Genomic DNA, 16,209 nt, shown 5'->3' on the forward strand with positions numbered 1-16,209 from the left:
ACTAACGTATGACACTGAACCAGCAGCCTGGGAATCGAAAGTATTAGTTTAGATTCTTCCTTAGGAATGGCACAAGATAGAGAGATGGGCACTCCTGGCCAGAGTGACGAGGCAGAATGCTCGGAGAGTGACCAAAGTGCTGCTTTATTACAGAAATATGAGAGAATAGTGGGACGTTTTCAGGGTGACATAAAGAGCACAAGTAAGCTTCACTTGCTCTTAGAAAGTCTTCCTGAGAATGGACACACAGAAGGTACTTAATAAATGCTCCTTGACTTGACAAAGATTGAACCTTAGTATATTGTTTTCACCCAGATAATTTTGATCTGGAATATGTTGGTGTGTGTGGGTTTTGTTTTGTTTTTTTGTTTTCTGTTTTTTGCCTTGGTTTGTAGGGAAAACCAGGAGTTAGCCATAGGGCATCAACTGTTCCCTCTTACACTGTATTCTGAGAAACAGCCTGGCTTAGAGGAAAGAGCTCCAGGCTTTAGGTTGCATATATGTGTTCTTACTAGTGCATGACCTTAAGCAACTCACAAACTCTGAACTGCTGGTTCCTCATCTACAGAAAGAGAATAATAGTTATTTCCAGATGTTTTTGCTCAGCATTATAGCAGGGGCACCCAATACATACAATACATGGCATATAGTAGTTGTTGGATAAATATTTGTTTAAAAAGAAAGGGAGGAAAGAAAGAAGGAAAATGGGTTAATTTTTTTTTTTTTTTTTTTGAGGCTTATACGAAATAGTGCTTTGAAAATGCCTGGCATAATGTTTGGTACAGAGATACCCTGCAAATAGTATCTCATGATGAGGAGGTGGAGAAGAAGAAGATGATGGAATTCAGAAAACCATCTTCTAGGTACCTAGAATTGGACTTGTATTCTTGCTGAAGCTAGATCTGCTCTTTCCATTCCTTTTCCCTCTGCAATCCATGATACTCCCCTTCCCAGCTATACCTCAGGGGCCATCTCAGTTTTGGCTGCTAAAACTATAGCCTTCAATTTGATGTACAGTATAGATGGTCAGGATGTTTGCAGGACTACGGATATGTGACCATGTTTGAGAGTTGTTAGTGGTGGTTATTCCAACTACCCATCAGTGGGACTGATGGGTTTTCAATTCCTGTAACTAAGTAATTACATGTTAATTATTTTACATTGTTCTATATCCAGGATAAGTGATCATTAACCTTTTGGTTAACACATTTGCATCAGTGCCAGAGTAAGCATTTTTGGTAATACTCTTCCTGTATGTTTTTAAGTTATAGAAATGTCATTAGTTGCTTTCATTTACATGATTAAAGGGATGCTCTCACGTTGAGAATGCCTAAATATTCCCTGCCTTTCCTTAACTATCCCTTTCCCTTTCCCTTTGAACATCAGTACAAAGGACTAACCTACCAACTTGATAGTTCAGGAGAGAAATTGGAAATGATATTTATTAAATTTGCTGAGGGCCCTTCATTATTGATTATTCTCCAAAAGGGACAGGCTTTTGGGAATAAGACCTGAGTTGATCCCCAATCCATCCATTATCAACTTTGTAAACTTGATCGAGTTCCCTAACTTTTCTGAGCCTAAATCTCCATATATATACATATTTTGGGGAATCTTGTATGGATTAAACAAAATAATATTTGCAAATGTATCTACAGTAAAAACACAACAAAATTTCATTTCCTTCTTTCACCAGCCTGTTGTGCAATTATACTCCATAGCTGTAGCTACTGAAAGAAGTAGGTACATCCCCAGACTTAGTCTCAAGCTTAGATACAGAGAGGGATGGATGGGAGAGGTTTCCATTCACGAGACACACAGCTCCTTCATACCATCTGAAAGAATTGATGGGGTTTGAGAAGTATTGTTGTATAACTCTGGGTCAGCTGTGGTGGAGATAATCATGGGGAAAGTTCCTTTCCAGTTCTTCACCAAAAATAGAGTGTCCTTCTCTTTTGCCTTTGGAATTTGATTATAGATGTAACAATAAAGATAAGGAGTGGGTCTAAAGTGAGCACATACAGATATATAGGGGGCATCTTCCTTCAGAGTGTTGTCAATACAGAGACTGGCTTCTGTGCTCTTGTCTGATAAGCACGATGGAATGGACGCCCATATACACATAGTTATCCATTATTTGCCGTAACATTAGGAACTGTCCAGCTCTTGGGCAAAACTGAAACCCCCTAGTGGGTATTTGTGTCCAAGCAGAAATGAGAGAGAAAAAGATTACTGCCAGGGATACTGTTCTTTCCTTCTGATTTTTCTCCATACAGACCAGACCCACTTTAGCAAATGGAATAATAGTTATTTTTCCCATATTGGTATCAGTAGGCTTTGTTAGTTCTAGAAACATCTCTTAAAAGGCACTATAAACAGTCCTTATTGGGTTATCAGGCCTCCCATCGGGCATGGATTCACGGGACTGACATGGAAGCCCTGGCCTTCTGTACCCCCAGCCTCCACAACCTCCCCAGCCTCCAAACCATGGCAGAGTTATAGGAAGATGCTAAGCTGAGGAAATGCATGGGAGGAAGGGCAGAAATGAGGCTCCTCTAGGATTTCAGTTGGACAGTCAAAATGGAAACCACAGCTGCTGGTAGGTTTGCAGTGTCACGCACTGTTTGATCAGAGACTGTTTCTTCACTTTGAAAACCATTGAGTAACACGTGGAATTAGCCCCAACAGCAGCAGCAGGGTCTTCTGGTGACATCTGCTATTAAAATGGAGATGGAATTCATTTCTGACCTTCTGGGGATAAGAAAAATCAGTACTTTTAGGGCTCTTCTTTGGACCACAAATCAGCCACCCTTGAGCTGGGGGAAATCACCAATACTTGCCATCTTCCCTCACTGGTGTTTAATCTTCTGAACACATCCTACTCATATTGCAGTGCTTTTTCCTTTTAGCTAAGAAAGGAGCATCTCAGACGAGGCTTGGGAATGAGAGGCTTTGGGGTCTCAAGAAGGCATCTGCCAAACTATTGTCCATCTATAGGACTTTGGCAAAGACAGAGAAGAAGATGTGATTGTCATACTCAGTTTATTGGCTTATACTAGATCAGAAACTGTCAAACAACAAATGTCCCAGGGAGTGGGTTGGATGGTGCCCTCCTCCCACAAGATATATCCAAGTCAAATCCTGGGAACCTCTAAATGTTTTCTAATTTGGAAAAGGGCCTTTGCAGATGTAATTAAGTAAAGGATATTAAGACCATGAGGACATCATTCTGGATTATTTGGGTGGGTCCTCAATCCAGTGACAAGTCTCTTTTGAAGAGATACACAGAGGAGATACACAGAAGAGGGGGAAGGTGAAGACAGGCAGAGAATGGGATTTTGTCAAGAAAATCCAAGGTTTTCTTGACAACCACCAGCAGCTAGGAGAGATTCCTCCAGAACCTCTGGAGGGAGCAGGGCCTCCCTGGACTTTGGACTTCTGACCTCCAAACTGTGAGAGGACACATTTCTGTCATTTTACGCCACCCAGTTTGTAGTAATTTGTTGCAGCACTCACAGGAAACTAATATGCCTTACGTCGATGATGGTGTTGAGGTCAGGGAGTAGCCCATAAGGCAACAGAGATTCTTAGGGAGGCTTTTTGTGGTTCTTTATCGCAGTGCCATTGATATGTTTTATTTTTCTCTATAAACTCAACTCTCCCCTTTTATTAAAATACCAGAGAAAAGAAAGAGCCTACTTCTGTCATCCTTCCTGATAGAAATTGACTATTCCAGAAAAAAAAAAAAAAAGTTTTTTTTTTACTATTCTGGGCAAGGGGCATGCTTCTTCAACATCAAGAGCTTCTCCGTTCCTTTTTGTTACATTCCTGCCACTCAAATGGCCCAGTCCGAGGTGTCTGATCACCTCATTACATGTTTATTAGTTTCTTAAAGCCCATTTTTGCCATCTTAAGCTCTTTCAGCTCTGCCTCTCTGCACCCGAGGCAGGAGGAGAATACAGCTGAGGAAAAGCCATGCATTTCTAGTTCTGTTTGGTTTGCTACCAAAAATGGAAACTAAATTTTATCTCAGCTTTAACAAACCTTTGGTTACAGCAAGCACGGTAGCTCTAAAAGATTGACTTCCTCAGTTATGCCTTTCAGAGGCCCCCAAATATCAATTTTTAAGTTACCCAACACACAAGATAAATATTTTAACTACCATTTTATTTCCATCCAGGCCAAGGGACAATTTAGAAAAGGTTCTATTCTAAGTACATAGCCCAGGAAGTGTGGAAGGGCTGTCGATGCTGTTATTTTGAAGTTAGCCTGTCAGTCATCGTGATTGAAACGTAACCCCGATGGCTTTCACAAGTGTAATAAAATGCTTCGCAAAAGGCTGCAGAATTGTAGGATGTAATAAAGTCTGCTTAGCTTCATTTCCAATGCCGCAGAGTCCTAGAGAATGAGGCCCATTTCCTTATGCCTTGGGATTTGTTCAAGTTACTTTCATGCCTGGAAATGACAGAACATAAAAACAGACATTTAGTTAGAACCAATAGCATTTTTTGAGTAATGGCAATAAACAAAATGTTAAGTTTGCTTACTGCTAATCTATTGGATTGCCACTAACAATTTCCAAGAAGCCATAAAGATGTGGGCAGAATGTATGAAAAGGTGGGTTCCAACCCTGCTGGTGTCTGTACTCCCTGGATCCCCACATTTTCTGTGGCTTCTCTCCACTCCCCACACCCCAGAGGTCAGCTGCGTGGTCTCTTAAGGTCTATTTTATGGACATGAGCCTTACATACAAATGAAGCCAATTCAGACCTTTATTAATTAGGTAAGAATGGATTCTCAAACATAGTTGTTACCAGAATTACCGGATGAGCTTGTTAAAAACACAGATTTCTCAAGTCTGTCCCCCACATTCTGACTCAGCAGATCTGGAGAGAGGCCCGAGACTCTGTGCTTTTAACGAGCTCTCCAGAAGAGTCTGAGATTTGGGGAATTACTGAGCTACCGTGTAGCAGGCAGAATTCACTTTGCTTCAAGTCTAAGTTATCTTAAGGATTGGGCTAGAATTTAAAAAAATAATTTCTACTCATAAAATAAGGAAGGGGGAGGTTAATCATGGAGAGAAAAGAAAACCCCTAGATCATACAAATGCCTTTCATATCTCTGGCATCTCCCTCTACCCTAGAGGAGAACCTGTTGGATCCTTGGTTTCTGGGCCTTAATTACTGGTATCAGTAAGTTGGGAGTGGTAGGGAACCGTACAGGGTGAGGCTACCAGCTTGGAGGACATTGGGAAAGGCAGACAGTTACAGGAAAGAGAAAATTAACCAGGGGGAGGGGAAAGATGAGAAATTTCTGGGCTAGATTCCATGATACTGGGGGAAGGTTGAAAGAAGGGGTGCCAGGTGACATTGGGCACAGCCACCATGGGTGTGATATAGGAGGAGATTTTGAGGAACTTTGTTGAGAAGCACAATTCAGGGTTTTCCAAAACTTCAGTGTAGATTTACATTGCTTTTCACTTCCTGTTTGCTATTTGTCTGTTAAATGGATGACTCTGGGTGCAACCCCATGGACACAGATCTGGAGACTGAGCTGCAAATCCTCTGCTTCCTAGATCCAGTGTGTAGTTCAAGGGTGTCCCCAGTATGGGCTTGTTCAGTCCTGCCTGGGTGAGGAGACTCCGGCATATGGAGAGAATTTTTACTGAGTCTAGCATTATGCTTTTTCTCTAAGGACGTACCAAGGTCAGAGAGCAAAGGGCAGGCAGGCATCCCTTTGGAAGTATATCTGGTCCCTTCCAGGACCCAGAGCATAGAAGCCTAACCACTTCTGCTTCAGCCTTCACATTTGAGCTCAGGGTCCACTCCTCCTCCTGACCCCCCCCCCCCCGCATTTACTGATACCTGGGAGTGAGGGGTGGAAAGTAGGGTATAGGCACCAGTCAGTTTGCAGCTCCCCTCCCTCGTTCCCGAGATGGGGGCCTGTCTCCGTTCTCTATGACATTGGGATCGCTCTCTATTGTGCTCAGCACCACCCATCTTGTCTGGGCATACAGGTCATCTCCTGATCATTCATCATTGCCCTTGTCCTTGAACAATTATTGACTTTGAGTCAGAGGCACCTGTGCAGGCCTGAAAATGGATGTGCCCTTTCTTTTCCTCCGTCTCACCTGTCTAGGGCAGATTTATGTCCTAGGAGAAGTTTCCCTCGGTTTTATTTTTGGTCTTTTGAACGTTGTGGTCCCGTGTTATTGGTCACACCCGCCCTCCCTGACACCAACCCTGTAATTTCTGAATCTCCACGGAAGCCTTGTTCTGTACCTGAGCGGACTTCCCGTCAGTCTCCTTACAATGCTTCCGCACACATCCCTCACCAACACTGGCATCCACACAGTCTGCCTCGCTTCTGCAGGCTCTGCATTTAGCAGTTCCTTTTCTCCGACAAGCCTGGAAGCTTGTGGGAAGCAGAGTCTGCTTTTAAAGTCGGAGCACAGAGAGGGACCTTATCGGGCTTTGCGGAGGCTGGGTCTGAAGCCCAGCCTCATGGCTGACTGGCTCTGTGTCTGCAGGGGATGTGGATTGGGCTTGGCTGGGGGTGCTGGCGGGAGAGGACTGAGCCTGTGAATGCACACAAAGCACTTGAAGCAGAGCCTCACCCACTGTAAGCGCTCACTCAGGTTAGCCCCTGGTGTCACTACCGTGATTTCCCTCTGGATTGCATTGCCAGTCAAAGCCAGTGAATGTCAGAGCTTAGCTACACAGCAAGAGATTCAGTCTCATTTTTTTTTTAAAGATTTAATTTATTGGGGCGCCTGGGTGGCTCAGTGGTTTAAGCCTCTGCCTTCGGCTCAGGTCATGATCTCAGGGTCCTGGGATCGAGCCCTGCATCGGGCTCTCTGCTTGGTGGGGAGCCTGTTTCTCCCTCTCTCTCTGCCTGCCTCTCTGCCTACTTGTGACCTCTCTCTCTGTCAAATAAATGAATAAAATATTAAAAAAAAAAAAAAGATTTAATTTATTTATTTGACAGAGAGAGACAAGAGAGGGAACACAAGAGGCGGAGTGGGGAGGGAGAAGCAGGCCTCCCACTGAGCAGGGAGCTTGATGTGGGGCTGGATCCCAGGATCCTAGGATCATGACCTGAGCCGAAGGCAGTCGCTTAATGACTGAGCCTCCCAGGCGCCCCTCAGTCTCATTTTTGGAGAGGGTGCATCTGGGCAAGGTGCTCATCTTCCCGTCTTGTGGTTGGATGTCATATGGTGGGTGACCTTCATGTCCCTACTTCCCTCTAATATTCCCTTAGACAGTGGTGTCTTGGTGCTGTCTGGGCATATCAACAAATGTCTTTACTGAGGCATGAGTGAGACCCGGAGGAGGTGCATGGAGGTGAATGATGGGATCCTCAGGGCACTTCTAGCTCCTGTGGAGAGATGCTCAGCACAGCACGCGGCCAGGCAAGAGATGATCGGGGGCTGGGCAACCAGTCCCAAAAATGTGGCCTTTCTGGGGCTTCAAGAACAGACAACATGGACTTGGAATGTGTGAAGTGTGACTGATCGCCGTGAATGTGTGTTTTTCCAATATTTCTATGTCTCTAATCTAGTGGCAGATGAACTGAGGACACCGCGCTCCCAGGCAAGGCTGTGCTTGAGGAGTAATAGGGAGTATCATGAAGTTCAGGGGGAGGTTTATTTTGCAGGATAGGGAATAAAGGCAGAAGGGAAGCATCATGACTTTAGTCTGTAGAAGAGATTTTTGGGAAGGAGAGCTTCCAATTTGGAAGGAAAACACGAATGTCTGAAGGAGAAAGATTAAGTTTTGAGTAGGGCTGGTAGTGGTGGATGCTGTCATCTTCCCCTCTGGCTTTCCTTGTTGCCTCAGGCAAGTCTTCTACGTTAATTTGCATGTTGTTGTCAGGAGTTAGTGAGTACAAACAGAAGCGAGGGACACATGGATCCCCGGGGTTATGAGCTGAACCATGCCGACTTCTCCTTGACCGCGTAGGTGTCTTTATGCTCCAAAAAGTCATTCTCCACAACACAGAAGCAGAGTTCCCTGTTTTCAACAGATCCAGCCAGGCTCTGCATGCATTTAAGACGATGTCTTTTCACTACGGTGTCAGCAGAGAAATCTTCTACCTCGTACTCTGTGATCGGCCCAGAGGAGAAGTTTTCTGCTTTGAGGCTAAGAAACCAGATCAACGCCTCTCCCTTCTGTAAGTGAACCTGGATGGGAGCCGGCCACAGTCCGTCTAGCTGACAGAATGCAAAAGGAACACTGGGGGCCACAAAAACTCAACACACTGTCCCCTTCGGTTTCTTGAAGGTTGTGTTTCTCAATGTGGCTATTCACTGGAATTACCCACCCCCCCACCAAGATTCTGATCTAATGGGTCAGAAGTATGGCTTAGACTTCTGGGGGGGATATCACTGAATGTGAAAGCAAAGAGCTCCAGCCCTGTCTCCTTTTTGATTCAGCTCTGAAGTGTGCTCCCAGTAAAATGCTCCAGCTGCCCCAAAGCAATTCAGGAGCCGGAGACAAGTTTTCGTAGGTTTCAGATGCAGACATCCAAGGCTATCCATCTGCCACAGTCTTAGCAGAGCCACACACACCGGGCAAGTGTTGGCCTTCAAAGGGAAGTGATTCCTGCCCATGAGCTTGTATGAGATGACTTGATTTGCATCCATACCAGGGATGTCACAGAAATGGTTTTAAGGTAAAGTAATCACACTCACCAGCAAAACCAAGTCTTGAGACCCTAACATCAAATTCCTCTGTAACAATCTCTTCTACGAAAAGTAACTCTTTGTTCCTAGCAGCCTAGAGATATAGGCACACAGCCACGGAAAGTCATTCTGCTCACACCAAAAACAAGAGGAGCAATTTTCTACGGGCAGGCACCTTTCACCTCTGCTTTTCAGCTTTTTCTTAATAAACTGGTCTCAGAAATTGGGCCACAAAAGCCGCTGGTGGCAATCTCTTAGAGTAACTGGGTAAAGGGGAAGCTGGGGGAGAAATGGCAAGGAACAGAGAGCCACTCTGATGAGGAACTCTGAGGCAATGCAGTTATTCTTTCATCTAGAGACAGAAAGACTTATGCCCCAGCAGTGGCCAGAAAACCAGCGGTGTGAGGACAGACTCAAGAGAACAGGGTGATCTCACGCCAAGTTTCCTGGCTCAAAACCATTCCTCTGTGGTACACCCCTGGCACTGATTAATAACACAACTTCCTTTGATGAGCTAGTGGTGCATTAACTTCCGCCGAAACTTCCCCGTGGCCCCGTCCCGCGTTTGTGCCTCCTTGAGGGCACCGTGGGGCCAGCCCCACGCAGGAGGGGGGATGCCGTGTGCTGTTCTGCACAGAGGTGGGGCTCACCCGGGGGCTGTCCTTTATAGAGTGGCCACAGACTCGGCATTGTTGGTTTTCTCTTTGAAGGGATAAATCAAACACTAAGAACAGCAAACACACAAGAAAGATGAGACCCAAGCTGTAGCTGTGAGTGATTTACGGAGACCCCGCAGGGCTTAGCACTTCCTTTATCCCACTGTCTCCTGGCTAGTGAAGCTGCGAAGCCTTTGAGGCTTGATGGTGGGAGTGAGGAGGCAGAAAAGAGCAAACCCGCTCCTGGCAAATTCGTGGCACTCCCGGAGCGTTTTCTTGTTGTCCACTTGAAACCAGGAAGGCCTCTGTCTTCCACGTTTGTCCCTGTGACGTCCCCTTCCCCGTGTCTGTACTGAGCAAAGACTCCCCTTAAAAGGCTTTCTCGTTCTGAGGGAGCTTATGAAGAACAGGCTTTATTTGTCTCTAAATCTTCAGCTGATATTACTTTTCCCTGAGACTCAGTTGAAATGAAAAAGGATTACTTTATATTTACTTGCGTCTTTCGTGAGAGAAACTAATTTTGAGAAAGAAAGTCCCTACAATGTGAAATACTTTCCCTTCTTCTCAACTCTCCGAAGGGGCAAAAGGAAAGCTAAAAGGTATACATGCTTTGTCATTTCCTCTGTCTGACAGCTTTTTCTTATCCTGCTTTTGAGGGTGACCTTCCTCTCGCACATTCCTCCCCTCTACTTGTGCTCTTTTGTTACAATGGAATTTTGGAGCCAACCATGGCACAGGCTACCTTTGATAATTAATGGCTCTGAGAGTTTGCTGAGTGTGTTATTTAATTAATGGCACTTGTATCTGGAGTGTGTGCAACTCTGTGGTTGAATAAAAGGTGTATTTGCTGAGGGATTACAGGCAAATACTCAAGGATCGTCACACTGAGGATTTGTCAGGGTTCAGCACATTTAACAGCCTAATGAGGTTATTATATTTTTTTGTTCTCTGCCATTTAAAAGGTACAGAAGTTGATATAACTCCGTCGTTTCTGCCTTACATGTGAGTTTAGATTATAATCCAAAAAATCCTTAGGCTAATGGATAAAAATCTACTGCCTGGAGCAGGGCCTTTCATCAAAAACAAAAAGATGGAATTTTGAAGGCTCTATTTTGAGCATGAAGGTGAAAAAAGTTCCACTTTGCTTCACCGACTCAAAAAGAGACTAACCTGAATTACACTCAAGGTCTGCTTGGGACGAAAAGACCAAAGGTTGAAAACTGGCAAGGAAACACAGTTGAAAGCTACTGGGAACACAGACTAGTTCACATCACCCTGCTTTTCCTGAGACTCTTTCTCACACTAAGAATGACATGCAGAAGAAAAGGCAGGGATGAACACATCCATGCAGAGACATCAGCAGTCCGTATGGGGAAATCTCTACGGAGCTATCTCTGTGGTATTCACACGTAGACTACAAACAGGAAGGGTCTTAAGCCTGTGTTATCACTCTGTGTGCCTAGACGTGTTATGTCTGCTCTATGGAACACTTTCTGTCTTTGTGGAACTGTATATTGACCCCCTTCTGGCCCATAGATGCTCAGAGTGATTTCTTTCAGTAGGGACATGGAAGCTGACTGTCCCACTGATAGAAGAGATAGCTGAATGCTCACTTTGAGGACTTGATCATCTTTTTCAGGAAGAGACTCCTTGCTGGGCATATTAATGTGCCTGGTGAGAGGGCTAGAAGGAGAACCCAATCTCCAAAGCTCTTGCTCCATCCCACCAGAGGCCTCCCCAGTCATGGCAGACAGTGGCAACAGAGGCACCACCACACAAGTTCAACTGGAGTGAGGAGAGAGGCCCTGAAAGTTGTGCACAGCAGGGAAAGCCATCCGTCCCGAGCATCTACCAGCCTGCTCTTGTGCTTAGGGGTATACATCTTTCTGTATGGAAACCTCATGCAGTCTTCACCTCAGCCACATGAGGTAGATGTCGTAATGCCAGTGTTCCAGCTGGGGAAGGGTCATACAGTAAGTGCAAGATTGGAACCAGATGTGCTAATCCCCGAGCTCACCCTCTTCCCACCTGCAGTGGCCAGTGTGGTTGCCACTAGCCGCATGCAGCTAATGGGCACCAAAGAGGTGACTTGAGATGCGCAGAAAGTATAAAGTCTAGGTTTCGAAGACTTACTCTAAAAGAAGGATGCAAAACAGCTCAATCATTTTTTATATTTATATTTTTAGATTATAAAGATATTAAAATAATATTTGGATATACTGGGTTAAATATAAATACAAACATATTAATCAGTCCTTAAGGTGGCTACTGGGAAATTTCAAATGACATATGTGGCTCATGTTCGGTTCCTATGGGCCAGTGCTCCTCCATGACAGTATTCTGGCCCCGGGCTCTGGAATGAGCAGAGTGAAGCTGCCCAGGTGTGGGGAGACAGAGGGCTTAAGGCCAGTTTAAGGGAAAGAAGGAGACCAAGGCGCTACTTTAGACTGGGCACTTGGGGAAGGCCTTTTGGGAGCAGGTGACATTTGATCAAATCCTGAATGGAGGGAGAAAAGAATTTCAGGCAGAGGGGGACAAATGGGGCCAGAACCCCAAAGTGGGGGTGTGTCTGATGTGACCTGGTGACAGCAGGGAAGCAGGAAGGCTGGAAGAACGAGTGTGGGCAAGAGACCTGGGAGAGGAGACTGGATTTGATCTTCTGTCCTTTACTGTGGCCGCCAAAACTTCTCGGGAGTAGGTCCTGGCTGGCTTTCCCACATATGGAGGAGAGACATAATCTAACTTGCCATTTACAAGAGCTTCCTATTTTAATGTATTCATTCTTTTGTACGACCTTGGGTGAGTTTGGGGGTATTGATGCGTATTTTAAGAGTCAGAGGCAAGAAGTGGCATACGTATCCTAGGTACAGAAGTTGTATCTTTAACTACAGTATCACAAAACTTACCCAGAGTGCGGGGGAAGTTCGCAGGTTTTACTGAGAATACTTTCCTTTTAAAATTTTGCACTACATTGCATTTCCATGGAGTCTCATTCTTTTAAAGGATTAAAAAAAATTAAAATTAACTGCCCACAAGCTCTACCACCTTAAAAGAAAAGAAAACCTGCCTGGATAGATAACAGATCCTTGAGAAGAGAGTAATAAAACAGAACTTTGATAGGGGTGCCAAAGATAAATGCTGATTTTACTACAGTAGGCATATTCCATGCTCCAAGTTGATAACTCCGGAATCTGCAGAGCCACCCGAGAGCGGAGGAGAGAGGGGGCAGAGTTCTAAGAGCGGCCCACAGTTCCGCAGTGCCAAGACTGGCCTTGCCTGTGAGAAAGCTTCCCTTTCCTAAAGCTATAACTCTGGCTTATCATTTCTAATTAAAAGTGATTCAAGCAATATCATGGGCTTTCACTTCTTCAAAGCAATACCACACCGTCAGTTTGCAGCTTAGAATGCCAACAGTTCTAAACTTTTTGTGGGCCTCATTGGAACAAGATGTAGAGCTTTAGCAGAGGGAAAATTGCTATGAACATCTAATTACATTCAAAGCCATTTTTACCTGTCTTAAAGGAATGGAAATGATCTGCCAGTTTTTATAGACCTTCTTGACCTAAAGATATCTGCTGGCGGAAAGGGAATCCTCAATTGGGTTCTTTTAATGCTTTAATTATTACATGAGCTATCCTTTTACACACTGACTCACACACTTTGAAGAATCCCTTAAATACGCATTAAAATTGATTGGCTAATCCTAGACCATGGGGTGGCTCTTAGAGGGCATGTAATTGTGTGTGGGCATGAGGGGTTAGACAAAATTGACACAGAGTCAACTACTTCATGGTGCGATAAGGTAGAGAAATCAATTTGGTCCCAGGTACTGTTGACATTGCACCGCCGACTTGCACAGAGCACAGTCACATGCTTGCCTGTTCTCCAGTCAGTCTTCCTGCTTGAGACTGACCAGCACTTTCTCTGGGGCAAGGGCATACTTCGCCTACTCTGCCTCAGTGTTTGGCTCAAAATGGCATCTCCGTAAATAGTTGGTGATTGAGTCCTAGATGCTCATGGTTAAGAGGGTCCTCTAGGAAGAAAGCAGTCCATGCCCCTGTCGTAGGCAGGACTCTCGATGGCAAGTAAGGAGACCTCAGCGCAAATGAGCCTCTGAAGAAAACTGACATCATTACTGACCGTTTAACTGTGAAGGGTGGGGTGGATGTGGGAATTCATCTCCCCTATCTTTTTGTCTCCCTTCGCTCTGGGGGCTTCTCGTGCATTAGCCTTGTCCAAATGATGATCAGGATGACTGCCAATAGTCTCAAATACACCTTACCCCTTTAAGGGCTTCTCTCTGTATGTCCATACACCAAATAGTAGAGGAGAACTCTAATAAGCTGAATGTGTGTGGGGGGGGGGAGGGGGGATGGGGGTCACAAGCCCAGACTGTGGCCTATGGATGAGACTGGCAGTTCCAAACTCAATGCTACAGGGATGCTGGGGTGGCTCAGTCAGTTTAGTGTCTGCCTTCGGCTCAGGTCATGATCTCAGGATCCTGGGATCAAGCCCTGCATGGGGGTTCCTGCTCAGTAGTGAGACTGCTTCTCCCTCTTCCTCTGCCCATCTGCCTGCTAATGTTCTCTCTCTGTCTCTCTCAAATGAATAAAGTCTTTTTAAAAAAAAATGTCCGCTACACCCCATCTTATTTTCTTCTCAAATCTGTCAACAAGCTTTTTAGTGTTTTGAAACCCAAGAGTTAATTTCAGACTCTTGGTGGAAAACCCACATCTTTAGAGGTAAAGGTCTTGAATGGAGCCGTTGGGAGTCCTCATTGATCCCAAGAAAGTAACATCTAATGCACTGTGGTCCAAGGTTGATTAGCTTTGATTTATTCCTACTCATTGAATGCAGTTTTAGCTTTTAGAGAAATATTCAGTCTGTAACTATGGCTGTATGGAGAAAGGAGGGACGACACTCTCTCTAGCAGGGTTGTTTAGCACATTACTGATACAAGTGGATGAAGTGACCAAAGCCCCAGCACAGAAATTACCAAATTCTGGCTCCTTTACAGAAATTAGTAAAAAAGCAAGAGTAAGCAGTCTCTTAAGCCTCAGCTTCATTGTGTAATTCTTGTTGTCAATTAGCTGGAGTTCAAGCAGGAGATGATGTCTCTAAACAGAAACCCACCAATTTTAGTGTGAAATTAAGTGTGGGCTCCCAAGTCAGACTGTAGCACTTGACCCCGGGCTCTCCACATAACCTTGAGATGAGAGTCCTTGGGCAAGTCCCATAGTGGTTGTAAGCCTCAGTTTCCACATCTGAAAATCAGGACAGTACTCCAGGGTTGCTGTGGGATTTAACTGACATAAAGCCGATAACATGCTTGGTGTCCATAATAAGTGCTCCCTGAGTGGTATTGTTAAGAATCATTAATAATAGGGGCGCCTGGGTGGCTCAGTGGGTTAAGCCGCTGCCTTCGGCTCAGGTCATGATCTCAGGGTCCTGGAATCGAGTCCCGCATCGGGCTCTCTGCTCAACGGAGAGCCTGCTTCCCTTCCTCTCTCTCTGCCTGCCTCTCTTGTGATTTCTCTCTGTCAAATAAATAAATAAAATCTTTAAAAAAAAAAGAATCATTAATAATAAAGTGTCCTCTCTACGGTGATCTCTGTTACTTAGTTCCTCTGATAATGATCTTGTTGGCCAGTGTGGCCTCTTAAAGTCAGGGAGGATGGCCAAGAGGAAGAGAATGGGCTCTGATGTAGGAGTACAGTGTCTGTAAAGATTACATACAATAATTATTCTTTTTTGTTTTAGCCTATTATGGAATAATTGAATATCTAGCCAACAATTAGTACATTAAAGTCAAACTTTTCCTTCCTTTTCTTTTTTCCTTAAAGTTCTTTACTTATCTGATTTACTTTTAGTCCTTTTTAGGGTGGAATATAACACAGACAAGTGCAGGAGATTCATATACACACACAAACACACATCCACTGCATATCTACCCACAAGCTTAGAGAATTAATATAAAACAAACACACATCTTGCCACTGGCCGTGGCAAGGAGTAGAACATTGCCTCTACCCTCCTACACCACATTTCCCTTCTCAATGACCGCCCCTTTCTTGCATCCCCCAAAAGGTAACCACTAGTCTGATTTTAGGGTGATTGCTTCCTTGTTTTCCCTTATAATTTTACCTTCTAAGTGTATCTCTAAACACTATAATTTAGTTTTGCCTGTTTTTGAACTTTACACAAATGCAACCACACAGTGTGTGTTCTATTCTGTTTGTTCTTCACACTCTTACAAGCACTTGATATCATCAGTCTTGCCAGCTTTTGACTCTTGTGGAGGGTACACAGTGATAGTTCACTGTGTCTTAAGTTTACACTTCCCTGATGACTAAAGATCATTTGCCATTGTGATACTTTTCCAAAGTGCCTGTTCAATCTTTTTTCAAAAATGTTTTTTAATGTTATGTTAGTCACCGTACAGTACTTTTTGTATTTTCTATTGGGCTGTTGACTTTTACTCAATGATTTTTAAGGTCTTATTTTGTTTTGTTTTCTTTAAAAAAGTCTTCTGGGTACTGATCCTTTGTTGGCTACCTATGTGGCAAATGCCTTCCCCCCCTCTTGTGTCTTGCCTTTCATCTCTCTTAATGGTGTCTTTTGATAAACAGAATTTTTTTTTATTTATTTATTTGACAGAGGGAGAGATCACAAGTAGGCAGAGAGGCAGGCAAAGAGAGAAGGGGAAGCAGGCTCCCTGCTGAGCAGAGAGCCGGATATGGGGCTCGATCCCTGAGATCATGACCCAAGCCAAAGGCAGAGGCTTAACCCTTTGAGCCACCCAGGCGCCCCATACAGAATTTCTTAATTTACATGTATTCCAATTTATCAGTCTTGCTTGTATGGTAATGG

At 44.4% G+C, this 16,209-nt stretch overlaps 1 protein-coding gene across 8 annotated transcripts in view; it reads right to left on the reverse strand.

Moving 5' to 3' along the window:
• Positions 1-4,164: 4,164 nt before the first annotated feature.
• FHIT (fragile histidine triad diadenosine triphosphatase) overlaps positions 4,165-16,209 on the reverse strand; it is a 1,485,305-nt gene continuing 1,473,260 nt past the window's right edge. For all 8 annotated transcript variants that reach the window (XM_045989789.1, XM_045989788.1, XM_045989791.1 and 5 more), the window contains one exon: positions 4,165-4,455. The gene's annotated coding sequence lies outside the window, so the exon portion shown is untranslated. The remainder of the gene's footprint in view (positions 4,456-16,209) is intronic.

The sequence above is a fragment of the Meles meles genome, chromosome 20 (assembly GCF_922984935.1).
Source record: "Meles meles chromosome 20, mMelMel3.1 paternal haplotype, whole genome shotgun sequence".
NCBI lineage: Eukaryota > Metazoa > Chordata > Mammalia > Carnivora > Mustelidae > Meles > Meles meles.